The following is a 16,709-nucleotide window of genomic DNA, read 5'->3' as shown; positions in this document are numbered from 1 at the left end:
CGTTCTGTCCCTCCCCCTCCCAGGAGAAGACTGGACTCCTCGGTCAGCTCCTCATCCTCATCATCCTCCTCTGCGTCCAAACCTTCCCGCGTGCTCTGAGAGGTCAAGGAGGAGGAGGAAGGAGAGGAGGAGCGAGAGGAGGAGGTAGAGGAAGAGGTGGACGATGTGTTAGAAGAAGAGGAAGAAGTTGAGCTGGTGTAGGGGAGTGAGGTGGAGGGGGAAGGGGGAGTGTAGGTGGGGGACATGGGCACAGTTACGGGAAGCGGGAGAGGAGGAGAGAGGGGGCGTCCCCTCCTCCCTCCACCATCCCTCACTCCATCCCTTCCTCCTCCCCTGCGCCCCAGTGGTAGGATGTTCTCGTACAGAGGCCCGCCTGGCTCTTTGGACTTCTTGGGCCGGCGTTTCCTCCAAAAGGATGAGGGGAGAGGGGGGGAGGGTTGTGGCAGTGGGGGGTTAGTGGGCAGAGGGACTGGGGTCACGCCCACGGCTTGACTTTTAGGAGGCAGCCGAGGCGTCCCCAAAGGTTTGACCCCTCCCTTCCCCTGACACCCAGCACCACCACCTCCCACCACCCTCTTCCCCACCCCCTGGTCAGGACCTTTCTCTGAGTAGAAGGCCACCGTGGCGGGAGGGGGTTGAGGGTGGCTCCTGGGGGCTGTTTTGGGGGTCTGGGACCCTGCCGGCTGGTCCATACAGGGCCCCAGACCCTCAGGGTCGATGGGTCCATAGTAGCGTTTATATCCATCCAGCCCCCCACCACCACCACCACCAACCCCCACTCCTCCAGCTGTCGTGCTCCAGGTCGGAGCCACTTTCTGGGGGAAGGAACCCATGTCTGCGACGGCCCCGCGGACGGCCATGGGGTTGGTGGCGGTCCCGGCCTTGGGCAGCCTCCAGCGATCCACCACGGCCAGTCTGCGATCAGGCCGGGGGAGGAATGTGGAGCAGGGCAGGGGCGCCCCCAGCATGGGAGTGTTGGAGGGCCCCAGCGCTGTCCCAGAATGCACCACGGTGGGAGGGGATCCAGGTAGCTGTGTTTTGTAGACGGGCTGTGACTGTTGCTGCTGCGCCATGGTCAGGGCCGGGTTGGTTGACGACGCACTGACCAAGTGTGGCGGGGGCGGGACTGTTACCAAGGTGCCATGATGGTGGGGGAGCATAGCCATGGAGGATTTGGCCCCACCCGGCTTAGTTTCATCCTCAAAGCTACAACAACTGTACATGCCCTGGTAGAGAGGGAGAGATAGAGAACAAGCAGGGAATGGTAATGAACATTCAATCATGTACTAATAGAATCAAATTAAACATGTCCTATGTGACTGAGGGACGAGCAGTTATCAGTCAAGCTGTATGCATAATATATATTTGTTGTTTCCATCAAGGTCATCGTCAAGGTTACCATACATCCTGAATGTGAGAGGAATTCCAATTAATCCTGTGAATTGACTGAGTGGAAATGGAATTGACCTCAACATACAGGTCACACACACACATCACACACGCACGCACGCAGACAAACACATACAAACACACCGACGCACACACATAAGATACCTCTATCTCTTGACCCCCCTCCCCACACACACACACACCATTTCCCACCACACAAACTCACCCTACTGATGGCCAGTAGGAAGTCCAGTCTCCCGGAGCTGGTAGCCATGCAGTGTCTGAGCCTCCAGTAGACCAGGTGCTCCCAGGCAAATACCAGCAGACTGAGCCCCATAGCCACCAGCAGCATGTAGAAGACACCCGCCATGTTGTCTATGTCCAGCTTACTGCTCATCACCCTCAATCTTATCATTGTGACAGATACCAGACAGCCACAGACGCTCCAGCATCTCAATCTCATCTGGGGAGGGTGGAAAGGGGAGTGAAACAGGGAGAAGGGGAATAGGGGTAGGGTAGAGAGAGATGGGGCATAGGGAGAGGGACAGAGAGAGATGGGGGATAGGGAGTGGGACAGAGAGAGATGGGGGATATGGAGAGGGAAGATAGAGATGTGGGATAGGGAGAGGGACAGAGTGAGATAGGGAGTAGGGAGAGGGACAGAGAGATGGGGGATAGCGAGAAGAACAGAGAGAGATGGGGGATAGGGAGATGGACATAGAGAGGTGGGGGATAGGGAAAGGGACATAGAGAGATGGGGGATAGGGAAAGGGACATAGAGAGATGGGGGATTGGGAAAGGGCAAGAGAGAGATTGGGGATAGGGACAGAGAGAGATGGGGGAGGGGAGAGGGAAAGAGAGAGATGGGGATAGAGAGATGAACAGAGAGAGATGGGGGATAGGGAGAGGGCAAGAGAGAGATGGGGATAGAGAGATGAACAGAGAGAGATGGGGGATAGGGAGAGGGCAAGAGAGAGATGGGAGATAGGGAGAGGGACAGAGAGAGATGGGGGATAGGGAGAGGGACAGAGAGAGATGGGGGATAGGGAGAGGGCAAGAGAGAGATGGGAGATAGGGAGAGGGACAGAGAGAGATGGGGGATAGGGAGAGGGCAAGAGAGAGATGGGAGATAGGGAGAGGGACAGAGAGAGATGGGGGATAGGGAGAGGGCAAGAGAGAGATGGGAGATAGGGAGAGGGACAGAGAGAGATGGGGGATAGGGAGAGGGACAGAGAGAGATGGGGGATAGGGAGAGGGCAAGAGAGAGATGGGAGATAGGGAGAGGGACAGAGAGAGATGGGGGATAGGGAGAGGGACAGAGAGAGATGGGGGATAGGGAGAGGGACAGAGAGAGATGGGGGATAGGGAGAGGGCAAGAGAGAGATGGGGATAGAGAGATGAACAGAGAGAGATGGGGATAGGGAGAGGGCAAGAGAGAGATGGGAGATAGGGAGAGGGCAAGAGAGAGATGGGAGATAGGGAGAGGGACAGAGAGAGATGGGGGATAGGGAGAGGGCAAGAGAGAGATAGGAGATAGGGAGAGGGACAGAGAGAGATGGGGGATAGGGAGAGGGACAGAGAGAGATGGGGGATAGGGAGAGGGCAAGAGAGAGATGGGAGATAGGGAGAGGGACAGAGAGAGATGAAGAGAGGGTGCAAAAGGAGGTGAAGAGGAGGCAGGCATCAAGAGGTTCATGCAAAGGAGAGAATTGGAGAGAATTGGGGAGGGAAAGGGAAAGGAAGGTGAAAGAGGAGATGTTAGGATTAGGGAGTAGGGGGAGGTTGGAGGAGGAGAAAAGAGGAGGACAGGAGTGGAGTGGAGGGTTAGGGAGTAGGGGGAGGTTGGAGGACGAGGAGAGAGAACATGAGAGGAGGGTTAGGGAGTAGGGAGAGGTTGAAGGAGAACAGGAGCGGAGGGTTAGTGTTAGCTGTGTGTGTGTGTGAGTGTGAGTATGAGTGTGAGTGTGAGTGTGAGTGTGTGTGTGTGTGTTGTGTGTGTGTGTGTGTGTGTGTGTGTGTGTGTGTGTGTGTGTGTGTGTGTGTGTGTGTGTGTGTGTGTGTGTGTGTGTGTGTGTGTGTGTGTGTGTGTGTGTGTTTCATTAGCACTAAAGGGAGGTCCTCAGGCTCTCTGTTTGCTCCTCATTCAAGGTGACTCCTCAAGGTCAATGGTCAACAATTGTAAAGGCCTGTTTTTGTCAAGCTTCAACAATATGGCAAAATGAGTGGATGAGAAGGAGGAGGAGAGAGAGGTAAAGAAAGAGAGAGAGGGGGCTAGAAAAGGAGGGGCTGAACAGTGACAAATAAAATAGAAGTCAAATAAGCCTGAAAACATTATAACCCTAGAACTGAGAGCAAATAAAGAGAGGAGAGAGAAAGAGACAGGAAGGAGGAAGAAAAGAGGGAGAGAGTGGATAAAAATAAGTAAAGAGAAAGAGAGGGATGAAAGAAGGAATGAGGGAGAGAAGCAGAGGTACAGTTATATATAGTGGGAGAGAGGGAAAGAGAAGGAGAGAGGAAATCTTTCTCTGTCCACGACCACAGTGTGCCAGGGGAAAGAGAGGAGCGAGGGAACGAGGGAGGCAGAGACGGAGGACGAGAGGCAGAGATTGTCATTATGACAAACAGCAGGTACACTCTTCAGTTTGAAGAGGATGAGAGGAGAGAAAAGGGGGTAAATGTGACACATCAGAGAGAAGCGAAGGAGAAGAATAACAGACAGGGAGAAGGAGAGACAGAAGAAGAGAGAAGGGAGAGCTTGGAGATTAGAATAATTTAAATGTGGTGGAAGGATGGCCAGAATCTATATCATGGTCGTAGGCTCAGGTGGGTTAGGGGATTCTCATCTGCTAACCTACAGGGGAGCCAACATGTTTGTATTTTTCATTAATGAAAACTACCCAACCAACAAGCACAGGGGGCCCAACGCCCGCTCTGATTGGCTGATAGGGAGACTGCTTGTGTAACCATAGCGATGGACAGACAGGTAGCAGATGTATGATTCAATGAGGGATTAAAAAAGCACTTGTCAGAGAGGAATGCAATGAAACTACTGTCATAACAACTACAATTACTGCTCTACTATCATAACAACCACTACCACTACTGCTCTACCACCATAACAACCACTACAACTACTGCTCTACTATCACAAAAACCACTACAACTACTGCTAAACTATCACAACAACCACTCCTACTGCTCTACGATCAAAACAACCACTACTATTACTGCTCTACTATCATAACAACCCCTAATACTACTGTTCTACAATTATAACAACCACTATAACTACTGCTCTACTATCATAAGAACCACTAATACTGCTCTACTATCATAACAACCACCACAATTAGTGCTATACTATCACAACAACCCCTAATACTACTGCTCAAAAATCATAACAACCACTACAACTACTGCTCTACTTTCATAACAACCACTTAAACTACTGCTCTACTTTCATAACAAACCGTACTACTACTGCTCCACAATCATAACCACTAACACTCCTGTACTATCAAAACAACCACTACTCCTACTGCTCCACTATCATAACAACCACTACTACTACAATAGCTACATTTCTAACAAACACCACCACTAATGCTCTACTATCATAACAACCACTAATACAAATGCTCTACTATCATAACAACCACTACTACTACATTCCCTAAAATTGTAACAAACACCACCACTAACGATCTAATATCATAACAACCACTTCTGCTGCTCTACAATAATGACTACCATTACTACTGCTCAACTACTATAACAACCACTACTACCAATGCTCTACTATCATAACAACAACCACTACTACTGCTCAACTATCATAACAAACACCACTAGTGTTGCTCTACAATTATAACAACCACTACTAATGTTTTACTATCATACCAACCACTAATACTAATGCTCTATCATAACAATCACTAATATTAATGCTCTACTATCATAACAACCACTACTACTACTGCTCTACTATAATAACAACCACTAATAATGCTCTACTATCATAACAACTATTACTAATGCTCTACTATCATAACAACTACTACTACTACTGCTCTACTAACACAACAACCACCAATACTACCGCTCTACTGTCATAACAACCACTACCACTACAATTCTCTACTATCATAACAACCACTACTACTACAATAGCTAAAATTCTAACAAACACCACCACTAATGCTCTACTATCATAACAACCACTAATACAAATGCTCTACTATCATAACAACCACTACTACTACATTCCCTAAAATTGTAACAAACACCACCACTAACGATCTAATATCATAACAACCACTACTGCTGCTCTACAATAATGACTACCACTACTACTGCTCAACTACCATAACAACCACTACTACCAATGCTCTACTATCATAACAACAACCACTACTACTGCTCAACTATCATAACAAACACCACTAGTGTTGCTCTACAATTATAACAACCACAGCTATTACTGCTCCACTGTCATAACCACTACTCCTACTGCTCAACAATCATAACAACCACTACTAATACTGCTCAACTATCATAACAACCACTACTAATGCTCTACTATCATACCAACCACTAATACTAATGCTCTATAATAACAATCACTAATATTAATGCTCTACTATCATAACAACCACTACTACTGATGCTCTACTATCATAACAACCACTAATACTGATGCTCTAATATCATAACAACTACTACTAAAGCTCTACTATCATAACAATCACTAATACTAATGCTCTATCATAACAATCACTAATACTAATGCTCTACTATCATAACAATCACTACTACTACTACTCTACTATCATAACAACCACTAATACTGATGCTCTACTATCATAACAACTACTACTAAAACTCTACTATCATAACAATAACTAATACTAATGCTCTACTATCATAACAACCACTACTACTAATGCTCTACTATAATACCAACCACTAATACTACTGCTCTACTATCATAACAACTACTACTAATGCTCTACTATCATAACAACTACTACTACTACTGATCTACTAACACAACAACCACCACTACTACCGCTCTACTGTCTTAACAACCACTACCACTACAATTCTCTACAATCATAACAACCACTACTACTACATTCCCTAAAATTCTAACAAACGCCACAACTACTGCTCTACCATCATAACAACCACTACTGCTGTTCTACTACCATAACAACCACCACTAATGATCTACTATTGTAACAACAACTACTACTACTGCTCTACTATTATATCAACCACCACTAATGATCTAATATCATAACAACCACTACAACTGCTGCTCTACCATCATAACAACCACTACTGCTGTTCTACTACCATAACAACCACCACTAATGATCTAATATCATAACAACCACTACGATTGCTGCTTAACTATCATAACCACCATTACTACAGCTCTACCATCATAACAACCACAACTACTGCTCTACTACCATAACAACCACTACTACTGTTCTCCTATCATAACAACCACTACTACTGCTCTACTACCATAACAACCACTACTACTGCTCTAAAATCGTAACCACCACAACTACTGCTCTACTGTCATAACCACCATTACACCTGCTCTACTATCATAACAACAACTACTACTGCTCTACTATCATAACAACCACTAATACTAATGCTCTACTATCATAACAACTACTACTAATACTCTACTATCATAACAATCACTAATACTAATGCTCTATCATAACAATCACTAATACTAATGCTCTACTATCATAACAACCACTACTACTAATGCTCTACTATAATACCAACCACTAATACTACTGCTCTACTATCATAACAACTACTACTAATGCTCTACTATCATAACAACTACTACTACTACTGATCTACTAACACAACAACCACCACTACTACCGCTCTACTGTCATAACAACCACTACCACTACAATTCTCCACTATCATAACAACCACTCCTACTACATTCCCTAAAATTGTAACAAACACCACCACTAATGGTGATCTAATATCAGAACAACCACTACAACTGCTGCTCTACCATAATAACAACCACTACCGCAGCCCTACAATAATGACAACCACTACTACTGCTCAACCACCATAACAACCACTACGACCAATGCTCTACTATCATAACAACAACCACTACTACTGCTCTACGATCATAACAAACACCACTAGTGCTGCGCTACAATTATAACAACCACAGCTATTACTGCTCAACTGTCATAACCACTACTTCTACTGCTCTACTATCATAAAAAGCACTACTACTACTGCTCTACTACCATAACAACCAGCACAACCACGGCTCTACCATCACAACAAGCACTATTACAACTGCTCTACAATCCTAACAACCACTATTACCGCTCTACAATCATACCAACCACTACTACTGCTCTACTATTATAACCACTTCCACTACCGCTCCAAGATCATAACAACCACTACTATTACTACTCTACTATAATAACCACTCGTACCACCAACAACCACTACTAGTATTGCTCGAATATCATAACAACCATTACAACTTCTGCTCGACGATCGTAACAACCACTACTACTACTGCTCTACTATCATAACAACCACTACTACTTCTCTACGATCATAACAATAACTACTATGGCTGCTCTACTATCATAACAACCACGACTACTGCTTTAATATCATAACAACCACTACAACTACTGCTCTACTATCATGACAACCAGTACTGCTACTGCTCTACTATCATAACAACACCTTCTACTGCTCTACTATCATAAATAAACTACAGCTACTGCTCAACAATCATAACAACCACTACTTCACCTGCTCTCCTATCATAACAACCAGCACTACTACTCCTCTACCGTCATAACAACTACTACTGCTCAAATATCATAACAACCAGCACTACTACTGCATTAATATCATAACAACCACTGCAACTAATTGTCTTCTATCACAACAACCACTACTGCTGCTCTACAATCATAACAACCACTATTACTGCTCTACTATCATACCAACCACTACTACTGCTCCACTATCATAACAACCACTACAACTAATGCTATACTATCATACCAACCACCAAGTCTACTGCTCTCCTATCATAAGAAACAGCAATACTACTGCTCTAATATCATAATAACCACTACTAATGCTATACTAACATAATAACAACTAATACTGCTCTACTATCATAACAACCACCACTACTACTGCTCTAATATCATAACAACTAACACTAATACTGCTCTACAATTATAACAACCACCACTACTACTGCTCTAATATCATAATACCCACCTCTACTAATGCTCTACCAACATAACAAGCACTACAACTAATGCTCTAATATTATAATAACAACTGCTACTGCTCTACTTTCATAATAACCATGACTGATATTGCTCAATTCTCATAACCACCAGTACTACTAATTCTCTACAATAAAAACAACCACCACGACTTCTGCTCTACTATCACAACAACCACAACTACCACTGCTCTACTACCATAAAAACCACGACTACTACTGCTCTACTATCATAACAACCACTACTACTGCTCTACTATCATAACAATCACTACTATTGCTTCACTAAAATAACAACCACTACAACTAAAGCTCTACTATCTTAACCACCACTACTACTGCTCTACTATCATAACCACCACTACTACTAGTCTACAATCATAACAACGAGCACCACTACTACTGCTCTACAATCATAACAACTACTTCTTCTACTGCTCTACAATCATAACAACCACCACTACTACGGCTCTACTATCATAACAACCACTATTACAACTACTCCACTATCATAATAACCACTACTACTAATCTACTATCAATACCACCAGTACTACTATTTCTCTACTATCACAACAACCACTACTTCTACTGCTCTCCTATCATAACAACCACTACTACTACAGCTCTACAATCATAACAACCACAACTACTACTGCTCTACTATCATAACAACCACTACTATTGCTCAATTTTCATAACTACCAGTACAACTAATTCTCTACTATCACAACAACCACTACTAATACTGCTCTACTATCATAACAACAACTACTACCGTCCCACTACCATACAAATCACCACTACGACTACTGCTCTACTATCATAACAACCACTACTACTACTGCTGTACTATCATAACAACTACTTCTGCAACTCTACTATCACAACCACAACTTATACTGCTCTACAATAATAAATAAAACTACAGCTACTGCTCAAACATCATAACAACCACTACTACTACTGCTCTCCTATCATAACAACCAGCACTACTACTGCTCTACCGTCATAACAACCACTACTACTGCTCAAAAATCCTAACAACCACTACTACTTCTGCTCTACCAACAAAACAACCACTATAACTACCGCTCTATGATCATAACAACCACTACTACTACTGCTCTACTATCATAACAACTACTTCTGCAACTCTACTATCATAACCGTTATTGCTCAATTTTCATAACCACCAGAACTACTATTTCTCTACTATCACAACAACCATTAGTTCTACTGCTCTACCGAACGGAAAAACCACAATGACTACTGCTCTACGATCACAACAACCACTACTACTTCTGCTCTACCAACATAACAACCACTATGACTACTGCTCTACGATCACAACAACCACTACTACTTCTGCTCTACGAACATAACAACCACTATGACTACTGCTCTACGATCACAACAACCACTACTACTTCTGCTCTAACAACATAACAACCACTATGACCACTGCTCTACGATCATAACAACCACTACTAATTCTCTACTATCACAACAACCCCGACTTCTACTGCTCTCCTATCATAACAACCAGCACTACTACTGCTCTACCGTCATAACAACCACTACTACTACTGCTCTAATATCATAACAATCACTACTACTGCTCTACTATCATAACAACCACTACTACTGCTCTACCGTCATAACAACCACTACTACTGCTCTACTATCATAACAACGACTACTACTGCTCTACCGTCATAACAACCACTACTACTGCACTATTATCATAAACCCCTAATACTGCCCCACTACAATAACAACCAGCACTAGCACTTCTGCTCTACTATCATAACCACAACTACTACTGCTCTACTACCATAACAACCACCACTTCTACTGCTCTACTATCATAACAACTACTACTACTACTGCTCTACAATCATAACAACCACCACCACTACTGCTCTACTATCATAACAACCACTACTACTAATTCTCTACTATCACAACAACCACTACTACTGCTCTACTATCAAAACAACCACTACTACTACGCCTCTACAATAACAACAACAGCTACTTCTACTGCTCTACCATCATAACAACCAGCACTACCACTGCTCTACTATCAAACAACCACTACTTCTTCTCTACTATCATAACCACCACTGCTACTACTGTTCTGCTATCATAACAACCACTACTACTACTGCTCTACTATCATAACAACCACTAATACTACGACTCTGCTATCATAACAACCACTGCTACTACTGCTTTACTATCATAACAATCACTGCTAATGCTCTACTATCATAACAACCAGCACTACTACTGCTCTACTATCATAACAACCAGTACTACTGCTCTACTATCATAACAACCACTACTACTACTGCTATACCTACATGTACAGATTACCTAGCCTTCCCTGTAGCTCAGTTGGTAGAGCATGGTGTTTGCAACGCCAGGGTTGTGGGTTTCTTTCCCACGGGGGGCTAGCACAGAAAAAAAATTTATGAAATTGTATGAAATGTATGCATTCACTACTGTAAATTGCTCTGGATAAGAGCGTCTGCTAAATTACTAAAATGTAAATGTACTATCATAACAACCAGCACTACTGCTCTAATATCATAACAACCACTACTACTGCTCTACTATCATAACAACCACTACTTCTGCTATCATAACAAACACTACGACAACTTCTCTACAATCATAACAACTACTGCTCTACTATCATAACAATCACTACTACTACTGATCTACTATCATAACAATCACTACAACTGCTCTACTATCATAACAACCACTACTACTGCTCTACTATCATAACAACCACTACTACTGCTCTACTATCATAACAACCACTACGACTAATTCTCTACTATCATAACAACCACTAATACTGCTCTACTATCATAACAATCACTACTACTGCTCTACAATCATAACAACTACTGCTCTACTATCACAACAACCGCTACTGCTCTGCTATCATAACAACCACCACTACTATGGCTCTACTATCATAACAACTACTACTACTGCTGTACTATCATCTGAGGCCAAGCTTCCTGCCATCCAGGACCTATATAATAGGCGGTGTCAGAGGAAAAAAACATAAAATTGTCAGACTCCAGTCACCATAGTTATAGACTGTTTTATCTACTACCGCACGGCAAGCGGTACCGGAGGGCCAAGTCTAGGACCAAAAGGCTCCTCAACAGCTTCTACTCCCAAGTCATAAGACTGCTGAACAATTCATAAAATCGTTACTCGCTGTTTGTTTGTTACATAAACATAGACACTTCGTACCCACCTACATGTACAGATTACCTCAACTAGACCGTACCCCGCACACTGACTCGGTAACAGTGCCCCCTGTATATAGCCTCGTTAATGTTATTCTTATGGTGTTACTTTTTATGATTACTTTTTATCTTAGTCTGCTTCGTACTGCTTGTTACTACTACTGCTCTACTATCACAACAACCACTACTACTACTGCTCTACTATCATAACAACCATCACTGCTACTGCTCTACTATCATAACAACCACCACTACTACTGCTCTACTATCATAACAACAACTACTACTACTGCTCTACTATCATAACAACCACCACTCCTACTGCTCTACTATCATAACAACCACCACTACTACTGCTCTACTATCACAACAATCACAACAACCACTACTACTACTGCTCTTCTATCATAACAATCACATCTACTGCTCTACTATCTTAAAAAACGCTACTACTACTTCTCTACTATCATAACAACCACTACTACTGCTCTACTATCACAACAACCACCACTACTACTGCTCTACTATCATAACAACCACTACCACTGCTCTACTATCATAACAAATACCACTACTTCTGCTCTACTATCATAACAACCACTTCTACTGCTCTACTATCATAACAACCACTAATACTACTGCTCAACTATCATAACAAACATTACTACTACTGCTCTACTATCATAACAAACACTACTACTACTAATACTCTACAATCATAACAACCACTACCACTACTCTACTATCACAACAAACACCCCTACTGCTGCTCTTCTATCAAAACAACCACTTCTACTGCTCTACTATCATAACAACCACTTCTACTGCTCTACTATCAATACAACCACTACTACTACTGCTCTACTATCATAACAATCACTACTACTTCTCTACTATCATAACAACCACTACTACTTCTCTACTATCATGACAACCACTACTACTGCTCTACTATCATAACAACCACTACTACTCCTCTACTATCATAAAAGCCACTACTACTGCTCCACTATCATAACAACCACTACTACTACTGCTATACTATCATAGGAACCACTACTACTCCTCTACTATCATAACAATCACTACTACTACTCCTCTACTATCATAACAATCACTACTACTACTGCTCTACTATCATAACAACCACTACTACTACTGCTATACTATCATAAGAACCACCACTTCTACTGCTCTACTATCATAACAACCACTACTACTCCTCTACTATCATAACAATCACTACTACTACTCCTCTACTATCATAACAATCACTACTACTACTGCTATACTATCATAAGAACCACTACTACTCCTCTACTATCATAACAATCACTACTACTACTCCTCTACTATCATAACAATCACTACTACTACTGCTCTAAAATCATAACAACAACTACTACTGCTCTACTATCATGACAACCACTACTACTGCTCTACTATCATAACAACCACTACTACTCCTCTACTATCAAAACAATCACTACTACTACTGCTCTTTTATCATAACAACCACTTCTACTGCTCTAATATCATAACAACCACTACTACTGCTCTACTATCATGACAACCTCTACTACTGTTTTACTATCATAACAACCACTACTACCTCTCTACTATCATAACAATCACAACTACTACTGCTCTACTATCTTAAAAAACGCTACTACTACTCCTCTACTATCATAACAACGACTACCACTGCTCTACTATCGTAACAAACACCACTACTTCTGCTCTACTATCATAACAACCACTACTACTACTACTTCTCTACTATCATAACAACCACTACCACTACTCTACTATCATAACAAACACCACTACTGCTGCTCTTCTATCATAACAACCACTTCTACTGCTCTACTATCATAACAACAACTAATACTACTGCTCAACTATCATAACAAACATTACTACTACTGCTCTACTATCATAACAAAGACTACTACTACTAATACTCTACAATCAAAACAACCACTACCACTACTCTACTATCATAACAAACACCCCTACTGCTGCTCTTCTATCAAAACAACCACTTCTACTGCTCTACTATCATAACAACCACTTCTACTGCTCTACTATCATAACAACCACTTCTACTGCTCTACTATCTTAACAACCAATACCACTACTCTACTATCATAACAACCACTTCTGCTGGTCTACTATCATAACAAACACCACTACAACTAATACTCTACTATCATAACAACCACAACCACTGCTCTACTATCATAACTAACACCACTACTTCTGCTCTACTATCATAACAACCACTAGCACTGCTCTACTATCATAGCAAACACCACTACTTCTGCTCTACTATCATAACAAACACCCCTACTTCTGCTCTACTATCATAACAACTACTACTACTGCTTACTATCATAACAACCACTACTACTACTGCTCTACTATCATAACAACCACTACTACTAATGCTCTACTATCATAACAACCACTACTACTACTGCTCTACTATCATAACAACCACTACTACTAATGCTCTACTATCATAACAACCACTTCTACTGCTCTACTATCATAACAACGGCTACTACTACTGCTGCTCTACTATCATAACAAACATTACTACTACTGCTCTACTATCATAACAAACACTACTACTACTAATACTCTACTATCATAACCCCCACTACCACTACTCTACTATCATAACAAACATTACTACTACTCTACTATCATAACAACCACTTCTACAGCTCTACTATCATAACAAACACCACTACTACTAATACTCTACTATCATAACAACCACTTCTACTGATCTACAATCATAACAAACACCAATACTACCAATACTCTACTATCATAACAACCACTACTACTGCTCTTCTATCATAACAACCACTACTACTCCTCTACTATCATAACAATCACTACTACTACTTCTCTACTATCATGACAACCACTACTACTGCTCTACTATCATAACAACCACTACTACTCCTCTACTATCATAACAATCACTACTACTACTGCTCTACTATCATAACAACCACTACTACTTCTCTACCATAATAACAACCACTACTACTGCTCTACTATCATGACAACCACTACAACTGCTCTACTATCATAACAACCACTACTACTCCTCTACTATCATAACAATCACTACTACTACTGCTCTACTATCATAACAGTCACTACTACTACTCCTCTACTATCATAACAAACACCCCTACTTCTGCTCTACTATCATGACAACTACTACTACTGCTTACTATCATAACAACCACTACTACTAATGCTCTACTATCATAACAACCACTACTACTGCTCTACTATCATAACAACGGCTACTACTACTACTCTACCATCATAACAAACATTACTACTACTGCTCTACTATCATAACAAACACAACTACTACTAATACTCTACTATCATAACCACCACTAACACTACTCTACTATCATAACAAACACCACTACTACTAATGCTCTACTATCATAACAACCACTACTACTGCACTACTATCAAAACAACCACTTCTACTGGTCTACTATCATAACAAACACCACTACTACTAATACTCTACTATCATAACAACCACTAAGACTACTGCTCTTCTATCATAACAACCACTACTACTCCTCTACTATCATAACAATCACTACTACTACTGCTCTACTATCATAACAACCAGCACTACTACTTCTCTACTATCATAACAACCACTACTACTTCTCTACTATCATGACAACCACTACTACTACTGCTCTACTATCATAACAACCACTACTACTGCTCTACTATCATAACAGCCACTACTACTGCTCTACTATCATAACAACCACTACTACTCCTCTACTATCATAACAACCACTACTACTGCTCTACTATCATAACAACCACTACTACTCCTCTACTATCATAACAGTCACTACTACTACTCCTCTACTATCATAACATTCACTACTACTACTGCTCTACTATCATAACAACCACTACTACTTCTCTAAAATCATAACAGCCACTACTACTGCTCCACTATCATGACAACCACTACTACTGCTCTACTATCATAACAACCACTTCTACTACTGCTCTACTATCATAAGAACCACTACTACTCCTCTACTATCATAACATTCACTACTACTACTGCTCTACCATCATAACAACCACTACTACTTCTCTAAAATCATAACAACAACTACTACTGCTCTACTATTATGACAACCACTACTACTGCTCTACTATCATAACAACCACTACTACTCCTCTACTATCATAACAATCACTACTACAACTGCTCTACTATCATAACAACCACTTCTACTGCTCTACTATCATAACAACCACTACTACTGCTCTACTATCATAACAACCACTACTACTCCTCTACTATCATAACAATCACTACTTCTACTGCTCTTTTATCATAACAACCACTTCTACTGCTCTACTATCATAACAACCACCACTACTGCTCTACTATCATGACAACCTCTACTACTGTTCTACTATCATAACAACCACTACTACCTCTCTACTATCATAACAATCACAACTACTACTCCTCTACTATCATAACAATCACTACTTCTACTGCTCTTTTATCATGACAACCACTACTACTGCTCTACTATCATAACAACCACTTCTACTACTGCTCTACTATCATAAGAACCACTACTACTCCTCTACTATCATAACATTCACTACTACTA

At 41.6% G+C, this 16,709-nt stretch overlaps 1 pseudogene; it reads right to left on the bottom strand.

The window, feature by feature from the left end:
- Positions 1-168: 168 nt before the first annotated feature.
- LOC115176452 (glutamate receptor ionotropic, NMDA 2D-like) overlaps positions 169-16,709 on the bottom strand; it is a 77,204-nt pseudogene continuing 60,663 nt past the window's right edge.

The sequence above is a fragment of the Salmo trutta genome, chromosome 37 (assembly GCF_901001165.1).
Source record: "Salmo trutta chromosome 37, fSalTru1.1, whole genome shotgun sequence".
Lineage (NCBI taxonomy): Eukaryota > Metazoa > Chordata > Actinopteri > Salmoniformes > Salmonidae > Salmo > Salmo trutta.
Note: the sequence above shows the minus strand (reverse complement) of the source record. Positions and strands in the feature narration are given on the sequence as shown.